This window comes from Hylobates moloch, unplaced genomic scaffold (assembly GCF_009828535.3).
Source record: "Hylobates moloch isolate HMO894 unplaced genomic scaffold, HMol_V3 SCAFFOLD_13, whole genome shotgun sequence".
NCBI lineage: Eukaryota > Metazoa > Chordata > Mammalia > Primates > Hylobatidae > Hylobates > Hylobates moloch.
The window spans coordinates 9615268-9634015 of NW_026652288.1; the positions used below are offsets into that span (position 1 = coordinate 9615268).

The 18748-nt window shown below is 48.7% G+C and overlaps 1 non-coding gene across 1 annotated transcript; it reads right to left on the reverse strand.

Annotated features, from left to right (window-relative positions):
- Window positions 1-8829: 8829 nt before the first annotated feature.
- LOC116481348 (small nucleolar RNA SNORA26) lies at window positions 8830-8945 on the reverse strand. Its single transcript, XR_004251514.1, has one exon. It is a non-coding gene; the product is annotated as a small nucleolar RNA SNORA26 (small nucleolar RNA).
- Between the last annotated feature and the right edge of the window lie 9803 nt (window positions 8946-18748).

An 18748-nucleotide genomic window follows, 5' to 3' on the forward strand; every position in this document is an offset into this window, starting at 1 on the left:
AAACTTTCCCAACCACAGACTTGAAATTTTACTATTTTATCACTTCAGGAGTAGACATTAAAAAACATATGCCTAAGAAAATTCAATAAAAATGGGACTCAAATTCACATCCATTTATTTTTATAATTAAGAGAGAACAAGAGACCGGGCGCGGTGGCTCACACCCGTAATCCCAGCACTTTGGGAGGCTGAGGCAGGTGGATCACGAGGTCAAGAGATCGAGACCATCCTGGCTAACACGGTGAAACACCGTCTCTACTAAAAATACAAAAAATTAGCCGGGCGTGGTGGCGGGTGCCTGTAGTCCCAGCTACTCGGGAGGCTGAGGCAGGAGAATGGCGTGAACCCAGCAGGCGGAGATTGCAGTGAGCCGAGATCACGCTACTGCATTCCAGCCTGGCTGACAGAGTGAGGCTCGTCTCAAAAAAAAAAAGAGAACAAGAAAGTATTTATAATCTAGCTGGACGTGGTGGTTTACGCCTGTAATCCCAACGCTTTGAGAGGTTGAGGGGAGCAGATCACTTTAGGTGAGGAGTTTGAGACCAGCCTGGGCAACATGGTGAAACTGTCTCTACTAAAAAGACAAAAATTAGCTGGGCATGCTCACTTGAACCCAGGAGGTGGAGGTTGCAGTGAGCTGAGATCACACCACTGCACTCCAGCCTGGGCAACAGAGCTGGACTCTGTCAAGAAAAGGAAAGGAAAGGGTAGGGCAGGGCAGGGCAGGGCAGGGCAGGGCAGGGCAAAGAATAGAGAGAGAGAAAAGAAAAAGAAGAGAAAAAAATGAGGCTGTAATCTCAGCACTTTGGGAGGCTGATGCGAGCAGATCACTTCAGGTCAGGAGTTCGAGACCAGCCTGGCCAATATGATGAAACCCTGTCTCTACTAAAAATACGAAAATTAGCCGGGCATGGTGAAGGGCACCTGTAGTCCTAGCTGCTCGGGAGCCTGAGGCAGGAGTCACTTGAACCCGGTAGGTGGAGGTTGCAGTGAGCCAAGATCACACCACTGTACTCCAGCCTGGGCACCAAAGAGACTCCGTCTCAAAAAAAAAAAAAAAAAACAGAACAAAACAAACAACAACAACAACAACAACAAAAAACAACAAAAAGAAAAAGCAAAAAGAAAAGAAAAAACAAATTTAAAAAAGAAAGTATTTATGATCCCCCCCGCCTTTTATTTTGAGATGGCGTCTCGCTCTGTTGCACAGGCTGGAGTGCAGTGGCCCGATCTCTGCTCACTGCAACCTCCACCTCCCGGGTTCAAGTGATTCTTCTGCTTCAGGCTCCTGAGCAGCTGGGATTACAGGCGTGCCCCACCACATCCAGCTAATTTTTGTATTTTTAGTAGAGACAGGGTTTCACCATGTTCGCCAGGCTGGTTTTGAACTCCTGACCTCAGGTAATCCACTTGCCTTGGCCTCCCTAAGTGCTGGGATTACAGGCGTGAGCCACCGTGCCTGGCCTCTCCCCACCCCCTTTTTTTTGATGTGCCATCTTTACCATCCAGGTGTAGGATGTGGGGCCAAACACAGATGTCATTTGGGTGCGCTAAGTCCACAGACGTGTCTTGTTTGGAAGCTATTGATATAAGTTTTTAAGAAAACAAATCTCATCTTGAAACTCTTTAAACCCCAAAGAACAACAACATTTAGAGGGAAACAAGATTTTTCTTGTTTAAAGAAAATTCACTCAGTTCACTCAGTTTAATCATTTAAAGGAAAACATGTTTTGCTTCTGCCTAAATAGAAGCTAGTCATGTGACTCACATTTAAATACATCCACAGCTCCCTGCGTTCACCTCCCAGGGCAACCAATTTTTCTGGCCACTCTTGATTCCAACATTGTTTCCCAAAACTTGTCATTAGCTCCGCTTCAGCGGGAGGAATGCCAGAGCCAGCATTCTTTCCACTTTGAGAGAACATTTTAAAATCTGCTACATTTGTAGACCTGGCTTCCATCAAATATGCTGAAAACCCAGATTGATTTTATTAGAAGCTTCCCATAATAAGCAGACAATCTAAAAGCTTTCCACATGACTAATGCCCCTAAGATCGTCTCTAGAAATAAATAAGAATTTTTGTCCAAAAGAGTTAGCAACGTCTCAGGAATATTGAAGAATTGAAATGGGGTGTAATCCTTCTTAAGAAAATAGCTGGCAGGCACACCTGCAGCTGAAGGACTCTTTTATGCGGTGATAGTGCTCGTGGGTGCTGGTGATGGTGGGTGGAAAGTGAAGCCCAGTTTGGGAACTCTCTGCTTAACTCTGGGAAAATAGAACTTCCTTTCCTTAAATTAAACCTTGGAAGAGGACTACAGTTGGTGATACTTTTTGAAAGGACTCGGGCGCCTGAATGATGTTTTCCTTGGCTTCAGGAGTAGCCAGGCATCTATCTGCAGATGAAGCCAGTTCCTCCCACCACGACTCGTGGACCAGTCATTACAATGGCCTGCCAAACCAACCCACCTTTCAAAACCCCACTCCAGGGCCCCTGCTTCAGGACTCGCAGAATCTACTCTCCCTGCTCAGATATCCTGCAGTTTCCCACCGTTCATGGCACTCCCAAGCCATTACGTAAGAAAGATGTGTTGTGCAGGTGCTGGTTCTTATGAATATGCAGACAGATAGTATTTGCATTTGGGTGATAAATGAGACGGCATTTGAAACATAAGCAAGCCATGTTTCTATTTTTAATGCTTAATCGGTAACTTGAGAGAGCCACAGTGCTATTAATGAATGCTGATATGTTTGGACGGCAGCAGCCCACATAATTGCTATTGTCTTTATCAAAGTGTCCAAGCTTTTGCATTTGGTTTCATGGTTTCAGCATCAAGAGGGGAAAACAAAATATAAGGGCGAATCACCATTATTCATTAAGGACAATTAATGAGTTGCAGAACTCCTTTCAATATTTACTCAGAAATAAGATACGTGAGGTCCTCAGGGTTGGCAGGTGCAGGTCATGGCTGATTTGGCCCGTTCTATAACACTGTAAAAAATTCTGACAGTAAAATGACAATGACTTGTACCCCATCTAAACAAAAGGTTTAGCACTGGAATTTATGATGCGTACTTTCCATGACTAGAGCCGTTCTCGTTGAGAGGCATCTCATGGCTTCCGGCTCAAAACGGCAGATTGGGTGCAGAGTTGCCTTCTCTTGGTACTTGTGACTTTGCTGGAATTAAGATAAAAGAAAAAGGGATAGAGGAGGAGTTGTAAGAAGGAGGGAAAATCACAAAGGAGATGTTTCAACGCATTTCTGAAAGATGGAAAGCTGACAGTAGAGAGCTGCCAGATGACACAGGCTGAGCAATTGCAGTCTATGCCATGACGACAGACGCTGGCGAGGAAGCGGGGTCAATGGACTGACAGATGAGACTCCAGGACACGGTCAGCGGGTATAAAAGGAGGTGGGAGTGAGAAGTGGGCATCAGACCTAAGGAGCGATTAAGATCTTTACATGGGACAAGGGCATCATCCCCCACTGACTCCTGTTTATATTTAAGAAAAAAAAAGACCAGGTAGCTGATGTGGTTTCACTCTGCTGCCGTGTGTATAAGACTCTTTTCCCATTGGATTTTTACTCCGGCTAGGAATTTAGACTGGGGGGGCAGGGGGTGGTGGGTTTGTGGGGTGGGATGGGGTGGACAGGCTTCGATTAGCTGAGCAGGCGGGAAGCTGGCCGCCTTGAACTGGAGCTACTCGAGGTTCAGGTGCCCATCCCTGGCCCACTAAGTAGGATGATGTTTGTGTGGCAGGACTGTCCTGTCTCCAGGGGCTGTGCACACAGCAGCTGAGAAAGGTCCAGTACAGCGTCCACAGCCGCTGGCCTCAGTGAACGTAAGCTTCCTTCTCCTTGCAAATCTGCTACACAAAGTGATCTGTGAGCTGACTCCCCTGTCCATGAACCCACAGTTTTGAGCGTGAGATTTGGAGGCCACTCAAAACATACTCGGACCCTAGGCTTTGTTGGGGTCATTTATCATCCTGAGGACAAGGTGTGAGGGGAGAGGGAGGGCAGTGCTGGGAAAGGGAATTGAGTCTGTGTAAATTTGACCATTAGCATGTAATAATTATTACAGAGGTTAACCTTTAAATACTGTTGGCTAAAAAGAGTGTGCAACAAACACAAAATGTCCAACTTCAAGCCCAAACCCCCCACTGTGAATATCAACTCCTCGAATGTGGAAGCTGCCCTGTGGGGGTGGTCACCTCTGCACACATGCATCCCATGGTCCCAGACACCTGGGAAGATGCTTAAGTTCTTTCTTCTCATCAGAGAGCTGAGAACCAACCAGTCAATTAATCAGCTCAAAGGAATAGAGTGCTGTAGTCAAGGCCCAGGTTAAATATTAAAAGCGTCTCTTAGCTCTTTAATTTGTAGCTGTTTAACTTGGTAAGTGGAGTTGAAGTCCCAGCCTGCTCATGGCGATTACTGATTAATGCCTGTGCACATTTGTACAAGTCCCCCTGGCTGCACAATCGCCTGTCCTCTGGAGTGCAACTTTCCTTCACCGCCCAGTCATCCTCCACCCAACGGGGACAGCTGACACTTCGAGAGGCCACCAGGCCCTGCCCTGACCCTTTACCGACTGTGGCTCGTTAAATGAGCCTCACAGCGATCTTGTAAGATAGATATTTTCTGCCTCTATTTTACAGATGGCAAAACTGAGGCTCTGAAGAGTGGGGAGCTGGCCTAAGGTCTTGAAGCCAGTGACAGCCAGAGCTGGGACTCAAGCCACTGTCTCTCCAGACCCCATGGTTCTTTCATTATGCTATCTGTACCCAAACAAATGACAAACCTAGCAGAATAGACCAGCCAAGCTCTGAATATATGGAACTATTACCGTTACCCAGGGCCACCATGTAGGTGGGGTGACTGATATGGTTTGGATTTGTGTCCCTGCCCAAATCTCATGTTGAAGTGTATTCCCCCCAGTGTTGGAGGAGAGCCCTGGTGGGAGGTGATTGGATCGTGGGGGTGGACATCCCCCTTGGTGTTCTCGTGATAGTGAGTGAGTTTTCATGAGATCTGGTTGTTTAAAAGTGTGTCCCCCTGCCTACTTCCTCCTGCTCTAGCCATGTAGGATGTGCTGGCTTGTTTCACCTTCTGCCATGGTTGTAAGTTTCCTGAGGCCTCTGCAGCTATGCTTCCTGTACAGCCTGCAGGACCATGAGCCAATTCAACCTCTTTTCTTTATAAATTACCCAGTCTCAGGTAGTTCTTTTTTTTTTTTTTGAGATGGAGTCTCGCTCTGTCAACCAGGCTGGAGTGCAGTGGCGCAATCTCAGCTCACTGCAAGCTCCGCCTCCCAGGTTCACGCCATTCTCCTGCCTCAGCCTCCCGAGTAGCTGGGTCTACAGGCACCCACCACCACTCCTGGCTAATTTTTTTGTATTTTTAGTAGAGATGGGGTTTCACTGTGTTAGCCAGGATGGTCTCGATCTCCTGACCTCGTGATCTGCCTGCCTTGGCCTCCCAAAGAACTACTAAAGGTAGTTCTTTATAGCAATGTGAGAACAGACTAATACAGTGACCACCTATTTCTGTTTCCCCAGAACTGAGAATATTCCCAGGTCATGGTGGTCAACCAGATTAGTTGGTCACCCTACATGTAGGGTTGTACAGGTTGTTCACTAAACAAGAGTGCCTGACCAAGAAGTAAATAGAGGCTGCAAGCCAGCCATGTTCCATTCACCAGGCTGTCCTCATGGAGCAGGGCTGTATCCCCCTAGAGGAAGGTAGAATATGGGCTAGCTAAAGCCCCACTAGTTCCTCTGACAATATGAACCCAGAAGTTTGAGCAGTTCAGTGATTTGGGTAATGACCTCATTGTAAACCAACCTCTCTCTTGCCAGGGAATTTCTCCATCTCCCCTAAACACACACACATGATCAACACACACATTCCTAATCACGTTCTTATAAACTGTTCAAGTCGTGGGAAATGAGGCTGGAGAAATAGGAGAGATCCAAAATGCCATGTCTGATAGCCCCGAATGCTGTTCTTCAAACATCTCCTCCTGGATACACAGCAGGAAGGCACTCCTCCCCTGTGTGATCAGGTGTCACTTCTGGCCTGGAGCATTCAGTCCTGGTGAAAGATCCCATCCAAATTCTCCTTCTCTTGGCTGCAGCAACTGGTACCACTCGATATGGTGGCAGCTCCATCAGCCAGGGTCCTGGAAGGGGAGTCGTGGAGCAGATCCCCTGGCTAGCTGGTGATGGACCTCTAGCCTAGCTGACAGCCAAACCTTTGCTGTCAGAAGTCATTTCTGCTGGGGGCTGTTTCTTGCTGTGGCACAGCCTAGCTGTCCTCACTGACACTCCAAAGTAAGAAAACGTGCACTTGATTCTATGAGCCACACAGCTCCCCTGGAGAGTAATGGAGTCAACTTTGCAGTTTTCTTCTTCTTTTAAAGAAACAGAGGCTCACTCTGTTGCGCAGGCTGGAGTGCAGTGGTACGATCACAGCTCATTGCAGCTTTGAACTCCTGGGCTCAAGTGATCCTCCTGCCTTAGCCTCCTGAATAGCTGGGACTACGGGTGCATGGAACCACACCCAGCTATTTTTTTTTCTTTTTTTGTAGGGATAGGGGTCTCACTATGTTGCCCAGGCTGATCTTGAACTCCTAGCCCCAAGTGATCCTCTTGCCTTGGCCTCCCAGAGTGCTGGGATTACAGTCCTAAGACCCTGTTTCCTGTACCCGGTCTAGGTTTGCACTTGTCAAAGATCAACCTTCTGTATCTCTTCGGAGGTTTTAAACATGAATACGTTTTATAGTGGATTTAGTCTTAAATATATTCTTAGAAACTAAGATCTTAATAATTGTGATTATACTTTTTGGTAAAAGTTACTTTAATGGTAGTCACATAAAATCTCTCTGGGTAATAAGCAAATTGTCATTCCTACATATTTTTAAAATTTGACATTTCTAGTTGGTTGTCTTGGGCTTTCTCTGTCACGGAGCTAGCCCATGCTTCTGTGTAGCTTTGTGGCCTTCCCAAGTGTAAAGCGAATCCCTACATCTCAGCCCATTCCCTTCATGGCCCCTCACAGCTCAAAGTCAGTGGGGACTGGGTAAAACAGGGTGTTAGTGAAAGCCAGATACACCACTGAAGGCACCAGGAATAAAGAGAGGGGATGTCTACCCAGGTGGAAGGTGAGTCATGCTTTCTACCATCCAGACACACATATCTGACATCTTTTTTTTTTTTTTAGACAGAGTTTCCCTCTTGTCCAGATTGGAGTGCAATGACGTGATCTTGGCTCACTGCAACCTCCGCCTCCTGGGTTCAAGCGATTCTCTTGCCTCAGCCTCCTGAGTAGCTGGGACTGCAGGCACGCACCACCATGCCTGACTAATTTTGTATTTTTAGTAGAGACGGGGTTTTGCCATGTTGGCCAGGCTGATCTCCAACTCCTGACCTCAGGTTACCCCCCCACCTCGGCCTCCCAAAGTGCTGGGATTACAGGCATGAGCCAGTGCTCCCGGCCTCATCTGATGTCTTTCCAGTCCTGAGAGGTGTGTTTTTTTCACTTATAATTTGGTCATGGCTGGGAGCGGTGGCTTGCACCTATAATCCCAGCACTTTGGGAGGCTGAGGCAGGCAGATCACTTGAGGCCAGGAGTTTGAGGCCAGCCTGGCCAACATGACAAAACCCCATCTCTACTAAAATATAAAAGTTAGCTGGGCGTGGTGGCTCACGCCTGTAATCCCAGCTACTCTGGAGGGTGAGGCATGAGAATCGCTTGAACCCAAGAGGCAGAGGTTGCAGTGAGCCAAGATTGCACCACTGCACTCCAGCCTGGGCGACACAGTGAGACTCTATCTCAAAACAAACAAACAAAAATAATAATAATTTGGTCCCTGTGACATATGGACCTTACAACTTTGGTGGACATCTCTTCCTTTTATATAAGCAAGCTGTGTGTTACGGACCAAAGGTTTGTGTTCCTCCAAAATTCATAGGTTGAAATCCTAACCCCCAGTGTGTTGGCATTAGGAGGTGGGGTCCTTGGGAGGTAATTAGGTCATGAGGTGGAGCCCTCGTGACTGGGATTAGTGTCCATATAAGAAGAGACCTTACAGCTTGCCCCTTTCTTCTCTCTGCATCATGCGAGGACACAGCAAGAAGAAGGCTGTCTGCAAACCAGGAAGACAGCCCTCGCAGGACACTAGATCTATTGGCACCTTGATCTTGGACTTCCCAGCCTCCAGAACTGTGAGAAACGTTTATTCTTTAAGCCATCCAGTCTGCAGTATTCTGCTAGAGCATCCTGAGCAAAATACTTAGACCTGAAAATGGAGTGTTGCATTCAGGGGTCAGCAATCTGTAGCCAGCAAGCCAAATTTGACTTCCAACTGTTGCTGTAAATAAAGTTTTATTGCAACACAGCCACATGCCCGTTGGTTTGCATGTTTCTCTGGCTGATTTTGCATCACTATGGCTGAGAAATAGTCACCATCTGGCCCTTACAGAAAAAGTTTGCCAATCCCTGGTTTAGTTAATAGTTCTCTGTGTTTTGCCCATTAATCCCAGGTGATATGGTTTATTCACGAAAGAAAAGGCAGTTAATATTAACCACCTAAGATCTTTAGTTACTTATTTCTGCCTTCATAGCTAACTCACTGTTCTCACCTGGGGCCTCAGGGAAGATTGTTGAGTTATGAAACCCAAAGTAAAAAGGGGAAATGAATTAGTCTCCCTCATGTTTAAATTCCTCCTTTTGGAAGAACGAGAAACTAGATCTGAAAATCATTTTTCCTTTTCTACTTCTTCTAAATTTCTTTATTCCTAACAGATAAATGTGTTTTTGTTTTCCAGCTGTGACTCCAGACAGGATCCAGAGAGGGGTTCACAGAGTCTTCCCTGGGTTTTATGGAGACTTACTTTGCCCTTCTGTGTTAGTCTTTTAAGGGCTGTGTTAACCTTAGGCACAGGAAGGCAGGAGAATCGCTTGAACCTGGGAGGCGGAGGTTGCAGTGATCCGAGATCACGCCATTGCACTCCAGCCTGGGTGACAAAGACTCTATCTCAAAAAAAAAAAAAAAAAAAAAAAAAGGCACAGGAAAGAAGGCAGATAAAATGTTAAAAGCATTTCCCCTCCCTTGTTCTTTTTCTTCTTCAGACTCTAATAAAAGGATAAAATCTCTTAGATTTCTAGTTTTGCAGCATCGGCACTAGAAATCAATTAAAAGCTATTTATAGTCCACTCAAGAATACTTATCCAAAAAAAAAAAAAGGATAGCTATCCAAATGTTTTGACTACTTAAACTGAAAGCAAACTTACACCAAAATGAAATTATCAGAAAAGAAGCTCAATCTGTTTGCATAAGCGTACACCCCACACGTTCCATTTGATTCAACTCTACAAATGTTTGTAGAGCACCTACCATGTGATACATTTAGTGATATAGACATGAATAATCCATAATCCCTACCCTCAAGATGCTCAGGGGCCAGTGGAAGAGACAGATAGGTTAAATATTTAAAGTAACTGGAGAAACATGTAATAACAGGTACAAAATACAAAGGAAGGGCCGGGCACAGTGGCTCACGCCTGGAATCCCAGCACTTTGGGAGACCAAGGCAGGCAGACTGCTTGAGCCCAGGAGTTCAAGACCAGCTTAGGCAACTTAGTAAGACCTTATCTTTATAAAAAAAAAAAAAAAAAAAAAAAAATTAGCCAGGCATGGTGGTACACACCTGTAGTCCCAGCTACTCAGGAGGCTGAGGTGGGAGGATCCCTTGAGCCCAGAGGGTGGAGGCTGCAGTGAACTGTGATCACACCACTGCACTCCAGTCTGGGCAACAGCGTGAGACCCTGTCTCAAAAAAAGAAAGAAGTAGGAGTTTCTCCGAGCAGAAGAAAAATGAGAAGGGAAGGTACCGAGGTAGTGAGAGGTGACAGCATGCTGGCAGCCCTCCCAGCCTTCGCTCGCTCTCGGTGCCTCCTCGGCCTTGGCGCCCATTCTGGCTGCGCTTGAGGAGCCCTTCAGCCCGCCGCTGCACTGTGGGAGCCCCTTCCTGGGATGGCCGAGGCCGGAGCCGGCTCCCTCAGCCTGCGGGGAGGTGTGGAGGGAGAGACACAGGCGGGAACCGGGGCTGCGCATGGCGCTTGCAGGCCAGCTAGAGTTCCGGGTGGGTGTGGGCTTGGCAGGCCCCACACTCAGAGCGGATGGCCAGCCCCGCTAGCCCCAGGCAGTAAGGGACTTAGCACCCAGGCCAGCAGCTGTGAAGGGTGCGCCGGGTCCCCCAGCAGTGCTGGCCCACTGGCGCTGCACTGGATTTCTCGCTGGGCCTTAGCTGCCTCCCCGTGGGGCAGGGGTGGGGACCTGCAGTCCGCCATGCCTGAGTCTCCCCGCCTCCGCCGTAGGCTCCTATGCAGCCTGAGCCTCCAGGACGAGCGCCACCCCCTGCTCCGTGGTGCCCAGTCCCATCGACCGCCCAAGGGCTGAGGAGTGGAGGGCCACGGTGCGGGACTGGCAGGCAGCTCCACCTGCAGCCCCAGTGTGAGAGCCACTGGGTGAAGCCAGCTGGGCTCATGAGTCTAGTGGGGACTTGGAGAAACTTTAGGTCTAGCTAGGGGATTGTAAATACACCAATCAGCACTCTGTATCTAGCTCAAGGTTTGTAAACACCAATCAGCACTGTGTCTAGCTCAGGGTTTGTGGATGCACCAATCGGCACTCTGTATCTAGCTAATCGGGTGGGGACTTGGAGAATCTTTATGTCTGGCTAAGGGATTGTGAATGCACTAATTGGCACTCTGTATCTAGCTCAACGTTTGTAAATGCACCACTCAGCACTCTGTGTCTAGCTCAGGGTTTGTAAATACACCAATTGACACTCTGTATCTAGCTAATCTGGTGGGGAGGTGGAGAACTTTTGTGTCCAGCTCAGGGATTGAGCACCAATCAGCACCAATCAGCACCCTGTCGAAACGGACCAATCAGCTCTCTGTAAAACAGACCAATCGGCTCTCAGTAAAATGGACCAATCAGCAGGATGTGGGTGGGGCCAGATAAGAGAATAAAAGCAGGCTGCCCAAGCCAACCCTGGCAACTCGCTTCGGTCCTTTTCTGCGTTGTGAAAGCTTTGTTTTTTCGCTCTTTGCAATAAATCTTGTTGTTGCTCAGTGTTTGGGTTCACGTTGCTTTTGTGAGCTGTAACACTGACCGAGCGAGAAGGTTTGCAGCTTCATTCCTGAAGCCAGCGAGACCACGAACTCACTGGGAGAAATGAACAAATCCAGACGCGCCGCCTTAAGAGCTGTAACACTCACCGCGAAGGTCTGCAGCTTCACTCCTGAGCCAGGGAGACCACGAACCCACCAGAAGGAAGAAATTCCGAACACATCTGAACATCAGAAGGAACAAACTCTGGACATGCCATCTTTAAGAAGTGTAACACTCACTGCGAGGGTCCGTGGTTTCATTTTTGAAGTCAGTGAGACCAAGAACCCACCAATTCCGGACACAGTAGGACTACTAAGGAAATGAGAAGAGAAGGTACTGAGGTAGAATTACTAAGATACTAAGGACACAGGACTTTCAAGGAGGTAAGTGTGCCAGGCAAGGACAGAATAGCAAGAGATGGTGCTATTTCCCACATGGACTAAGTTCACTGCTAGAGTGAGGAAAAGAGCAATCTGATTTTTTTTTTTGAAACGGAGTTTCACTCTTGTTGCCCATGCTGGAGTGCAATGGTGCAATCTTGGCTCACAGCAACCTCCGCCTCCCAGGTTCAAGCAATTCTCCTGCCTCAGCTGCCCATGTAGCTGGGATTACAGGCGCCCGCCACCACGCCTGGCTAATTTTGTATTTTCAGTAGAGACGGGGGTTTCACCATGTTGGTCAGCCCGTTCTCCAACTCCTGACCTCAGGTGATCCACCCGCCTCGGCCTCCCAAAGTGGTGGGATTACAGGCATGAGCCACCGCTCCTGGCCTTTGTCTCAAAAAAAAAAAAAAAAAAGTCTTGTCGCCCAGGCTGGAGTGCAGTGGCAACCTCCGAATCCAGGGTTCAAGCCATTCTCCCTACTCAGCCTCGGAGTAGCTGGGATTACAGGCACCCGCCATCATGCCTGGATAATTTTTGTATTTTTGTAGAGATGAGGTTTCACCATGTTGGCCAGGCTGGTCTTGAACTCCTGACCTCAGGTGATCCACGCGCCTTGGCCTCCCAAAGTGCTGGGGTTACAGGCGTGAGGCCGAGCAATCTGATTTCTAAAAAGCATCTTGCATTTTGAAGAAAGTGAAATCCAAAAGTGAAGAGAGGCACCTCCTGCCCCCACAATGGCATTAGGCATATGACCTGTGTGGCACTATGCGGGTGCTGGATGAGCACACAGCAAACACGGAGTTTTGGAGTCTGCAGTGGAAGGAACCCTGGATAATACTCACTCTGGGAACAGAGCCTTGAAGAAGGTAGTGACTCCTCCAAAGCCACCCAGTACGTGCTCCAGAGCAATCCTTTGTTGAGGGCTGTGGTGTGCTGGGCACCCTGTGAGGCTCTGAAGTTCCCTCAGCAGCATAATGGGGTAGACTCTGTGAACGTCACTTTATGGACAGGGCGCAGAGTCTTGGGGAGCCCAAGATACTTGCCCATAGTCACACAGCTAATCCATGGGGGAGCCTCGGGGTCTCCCTCCAGGGACCGTGCTCTCCTGACATCTTCCTTAACCTGAAGCCAGGATCCTGGCTCCTGGCCGTGCTCTCCATAACCAGCAAGCCACTGATACCGACAGACCAGCAGACAGTTGCACAAATGGCTTCAGTGGCATCTGTAAAGCATGTGTACCTGTCCTTGAGGGAACTCTCTCCCAGACCGGAGCCGGGTCAGCATCTTCCATTCCTAAAATGATCACGGTCCATCTTCCAGTTCGTATAACCTGGCACCCACGTGCCCGCCTCTGGCGGCCAAATGCTTGAGGGGATTATTTGGATTTGCGTGGCATCTGAACCATCATTACATTAGGCTCTCTACTGCATCTCTAAGTCCAAATGAGATCCGAACACCAGCTCCCCTTAGAGCAAGCTGGGGTTGCCATGGTAACTGGGCCATCCTGCTCTTCTGGACTCCAGCAGTCCAAGTAACACCACTCGGGTCTTAGCTACAAAGCTCAGCTCACAGCAGGCCCCTCTTTCACCTCTAGCTGCATGTTTCAGAACACCGGGTGGGGAGAGGAGAGCTTAAGTAAGGTACTTTCCTTGATCTGATCTTCCTCTGATTAGCCTGTCAGCTAGTTCACATGCACTGACTGCACACCAGCTGCATGTGAGGCCCCGTGCTGAGCGTGGGGATGGGGGTGCCTTTAGCATACGGAGACAGAATATAAAATCTAGGGAACATCTCATCTGTAATTCTGCAAACACTTGTGGCCCTGCTAGTCTCAGGCATTGTGCTAAGCACTGTGGGGAGATGAGCTTGACATAGACCGACCCTGCCCTCAAAAAGCATGTACCCTGACTGGGGAGATAAAAGGGTGAACAAATAACTGCAGTCTAGCGGGATAAATCGGATAGAGCTCTCACACAAAGTCATGGGGGCAAGTTCCTCTGCCTGGGGGCATCAGGGCAGACTTCCCAGCAGAGGCAGCTTTTGAACTGCTTCTTAAAAGATAAATAGAGGTTGCTGGGCACGCTGGCTCATGCCTGTAATCCCAGCACTTTGGGAGGACCAGGTGGGTGGATCACTTGAGGTCAGGAGTTTGAGACCAGCCTGGCCAACGTGGTGAAACCCCATCTCTACTAAAAATACAAAAATTAGCTGGGCATGGTGGCACTCACCTATAATCCCAGCTACTCAGGAAGCTGAGACAGGAGAATGGCTTGACTCTGGAAAGTGGAGGTTTAAGTAAGCTGAGATCGTGCCACCGCACTCCAGCCTGGGCAACAGAGTGAGACTCTGTCTCAAAGAAAAAAAAAAAAAAAGAAAACAAGATAATTAGGCATTCACCAGGCAGAGACAATGGAGAAGGGTGGTTCAGTCATGGAGCTTAGAGAAGAGCATCAGCAGCCAGCGAGCCAGACGGGATGGGAGGGTGTGTGGGATGGGGGGGTGGTGGGTGGGTCCAGATGACAAGAAGCTTGACCGCTGCTGAGCAGGTTGGTTTTCATTCTGAGGGCTGCAGGGAGTTTATAGAGTGAGTTTCAGCTGCCCAACACAGGAAATGGAATGGAGAGGACAAAACAAAGGCCGAGCCCAGCTGGACGGCTGGGACAGTGGTCCCGATGAGCTGGGGTGAGGTGGGGTCTCTCCTTCCAAATGGCAGCATTCTTCCATCTCAGTAGCAAACTGTGGAGCTGATACTTTGATCCTGAAGGGGCCTGCGGGGGCCAAACCCTTTCCTTCACCATTTGTGCTGTCAGGGGGAACAGGCATTTCAAGACGGTTGTTTCCTGCCTCGCTAATTTTTTGTATTTTTAGTAGAGATGGGGTTTCCCCATGTTGGCCAGGCTGGTCTTGAACTCCTGACCTCAGGTGATCTGCCCACCTCGGCCTCCCAAAGTGCTGAGATTACAGGTGTGAGCCACTGTGCCCGGCCAGTCCAGATCCCTTTATTTTGCTCTATTTTCTTTCCATAGCCCTTTGCCTTCTAAGGTACAATTCAATGTACTTATTGATTATGTTTATCAATTATTATACTTATTGGTTGTGTTTACAGTGTCTGAACCTCAATAACTATTTGTTACCTTGCTGAATAGTGTGAGAGGAGGATGTATGACAGCCTCTCTTCTCCAGGACAAGCCTGGGCAAATGGTCCTCAGAACTGCTCCTCATAGGTTTTTGTTCTTCTAGGGCAGGGATATTTCTAGCCACATGCACATTGTCTGTCTGGAGCAGGAGTGGGGTCTGTTCCCAAGTGCTAGCTCTAGGGAGCAGCGGCGCTCGGGAAATGGAGGCACTCTGGATTCAGGGGGAGTTACCTATCTGTGTGCTGTGGATCAACTACTTCATCTCACCGCGCCTTCAAGTGCGATGAATAATAAATGCCCACCTCGCTGCGTTGTTGTGAGAAGTGAATACAATTAAAAGTGATTATGCATGTTGAGCAATCAGTACAGCTGTAGAAGACGAGGCTCAAACAGTGAGCTATAAATGCTTTTGCAAAAGACAACTACTTAAAACTCGAAATACATTTTCCCAGAAAGTCAGTGGAAAGAACCTGTTCCCTGGAGTTCATGGGAAAAGTTTGGTAACTGAGTGGAGAATGTATCACCAGCTGAAGGCTGGTGTCAACTCAATGACCGTTTTTGAAGCCCTAGCCCCAGCCACCCTGTTCTGGTGATGGGTGGGGCTGCTTTAATCACAGCCTTATTTTACCTTTGGCTCTGGACATATGAATAGGATTGGAAGCCAGAGCTCAAAGGACAGAGCCGGCGCAGTCTAAATGCCATCCTTCCAGGTGGGCAAGCAGAAGCCTGGGGAGGGGGAAGCAGCTTCCCTGGATCACAGGACAGAGGACCGGTGGGAGGACTGCCCAGGGTAGCAGGTGAAGGCCTCCCAGCGCAGCGGCTCCCAGAGGAGTGTGGAGCTGGCCCAGGCCCCAGCAGCCAGTGAGGAGAGAGGGGCTCCACAGGGGTAGGCCTGTCCTCCAAATCCATGCTTTTGTTTTTGTTTTTGTTTTTTGAGACAGACTCTCGCTCTGTCACCCACCTAGAGCATAGTGGTGCGATCTCGGCTCACTGCAAACTCTGCCTCCTGGGTTCAAGTGATTCTCCCTCCTCAGCCTCCTGAGTAGCTAGGATTACAGGCACATGCCACCACACCCAGCTAATTTTTCTATTTTTAGTAGAGACAGAATTTCACTATGTTGGCCAGGTTGGTCTCCAACTCCTGACCTCAAGTGATTTGCCTCCCTCGGCTTCCCAAAGTGCTGGGATTACAGGTGTGAGCCACCGCACCCAGCCCCATGCTCTTTTTGATGCTCAGCTGACTGTGTTAATACCTGTGTGCAATGTGGAATAAAAATGTCTCTTCTGCAATAAAAATGTCCCAGTGTCTTCTATACAATGAACAACTGCATCCTGCCCTTGCCTCCACACAAGCCCTCACCCGGCCTCTGTACCTTCAGGTCGTGTTTCAGGTCAGTTTCTCCCTGTTCCTCCCAGCAGGGAAGCCAGAGCTTTTCACTGCTTCTGCCTGGAGGAAAAGGCCCTGAACCACCTCGAGGCTGGGGCTCCCCCAGCGGCACACATTTCCAGGCTAACTCCAGAGCTCGGGCTGGGTGGGGCTCCTGGAACTTCCACATGGGAGGACTGAGGGCAGCCTAGTCATCTACCCCTCAGTGGAGGGGGTGAGAGTGGCTAAGGGGCTTGACAGATGCCAAGAGGGAAAGCGCTTCTCTGTGGTACTAAATAAGCGTTTTATATGCATTTCTTTTGTCTTCCCAGATAACTGCAGTCTCCTTGGAAACAAGAACTCTACCTCCCTCTGTTTCTGTGTTCCTCCGGTGAGTGTCCACTGTGTACCAGGTGTCATTCTAGATGCTGGGATACAGCAGTGAGTAGGAGAGGTAAAAATGTCCATCCGACATTCTAGAGGGGATGAGGAAATGTGAGCAAGTGAAGAAGTCAGTATTATGGAGAAGGCAATTGGTACAATGGAGAAAGATCAGGAGGGGCCAGAGAGTGGGGAGTGCAGGCTAAGTGTTTAGGGTTTTACTCGAGCCTAGTGATGACAGAGGCCTCGCAGTGAAGGTGACTTTGGGGAAAGCCTTGAAGGAGCTGCAAGGCCAGAGGAGCCCCTGAGGCAGCTGTTTTGTCTTCAGTTTCCCAGGAACAGGAGGAGGTCATTGCGGCTGGAGGGGTGGGCGTAGGGAGGGCACGGAGAGGAGCTGGGAGCAGATCACGTGGCACCCTGGGGGCCTTTGAGGATTGGGACTTCTGCCAAGTAGGATGAGACAGGGAAGCCAGAGCACCTCAGGACAGCTGAAGCCCAGCCTCCCTGCCTCCAGGCCCTGCTCTTCCCACGCCAGCCTGTCCCTCCACTTCCTGGAATGTTGTCTTGCCACTTTGGTTTTGTCAACCCATCTTAAGTGTGATCCTTCAGGCTTCTAAACATGTGCACCCACTAGGGCCAATGTCTAACTTCACTGATCTCTCCAGGACTGCCATCCCTATGGGGCCACATTGAGATAAGCCTCTCGGGCCTGCCTCTCAGGCTCCACCAGGGAAGAACGGCAACACCTCCTGGTGTCAGCTTGGGGCTTTTGAATGGTGGGTAAAGAGGGAGCCCTGGGCTGGGCGTGGTGGCTCATGCCTATAATCCTAGCACTTTGGGAGGCTGAGATGGATGGATCACCTGAGGTCAGAAGTTCGAGACCAACCTGGCCAACATGGCGAAACGCTGTCTCTACTAAAAATACAAAAATTAGCTGGGTATGGTGGTGAGCATCTGTAATCCCAGTTACCACGGAGGCTGAGGCTGAGGCTGGGGAATCAATTGAACGCGGGAGACGGAGGTTGCAGTGGGCTGAGATCGCACCATTGCACTCCAGCCTGGGCGACGAGCGAAACTCCATCTCAAAAAAAAAAAGAGGGAGCCCTGGAAAACCCCGGCAGAGCTCACAGTCATTGCACCAGCTAGCATTTCCTAAGGATTCAATGTGCAGGCACTGTGCTGTTGCCCACCACAAGTTCACTCATGCAAGCCTCATGACACACTACTGAAGTATCAATAGCTCATTTTATAGACGGGGGGTAAAGCTCAGTGAGGCCAGGGAGCTTCCAGTTACCCATTCCGAGTGCACAGAGGGGGAGTCAGCTGAGGTCTGTCTGACTCCAGAGGCACTAAAATTAAGGCCCCTCTGTCACCATGTCCCAGCTCAACAAATCTCTAATCTTTTGTCTAACTTTTTCAACCTTTTTCACTAGGCAGGGTTAAGTGATATGCAGCAGAGAACAGGATCATTTTTGTTCCAAACTCTACATTGTCAACCTGTTAAAATACCTCTAAAAAAGTTAATGCTGGACATGTACATAAAAAAATGGTTATTAAAACAAAGCAGAAAATAAGTATAGGTGAGGATGTGGAGGAATTGGAGCCCTTGTGCACTGCTGGTAGGAATATAAAATGGTGCAGCTGCTGAAGTTGGAAGTGGAAGTTCCTGAAAAAATTAAACATAGAGTTATGTTTATGTACTAGTCTGTTCTTATATTGCTATAAAGAACTACCTGAGTCTGGGTAATTTATAAAGAAAAGAGGTTTAATTGGCTCAAAGTTCCACAGGCTGTATAGGAAGCATGGCTAGGGAGGCCTCAGGAAACTTACAATCATGACAGAAGGTGGAGGAGAAGCTGGCACATCCTACCTGGCTGTGAGCAGGAGGAAGAGGGAGAAGGGGGAGGTGCTACACTCTTTTAAACAACCAGATCTCATGAGAACTCACTGACTATCATGAGAACAGCAAGGGGGAAATCCACCCTCATGACCAAATAACCTCCCACCAGGCCCCTCCTCCAACATTGGAGATTACAATTTGATATGAGATTTGGGTGGGGACACAAATCCAAACCACATAATTCCACCCTTGGCCCTTTCCAAATCTCATATCCTTCTCACATTGCAAAATACAATCCTCTCTTCTCAACAGTCTCCCAAATCTTAACTTATTCAGCATTAACTCAAAAGTCCATAGTCCAAAGTCTCACTGAGACAGAGTAAGTCCCTTCCTCTTATGAGCTTGTAAAATCAAAAGCAAGTTAGTTACTTCCAAGATACAATGAGGGTACAGGCAT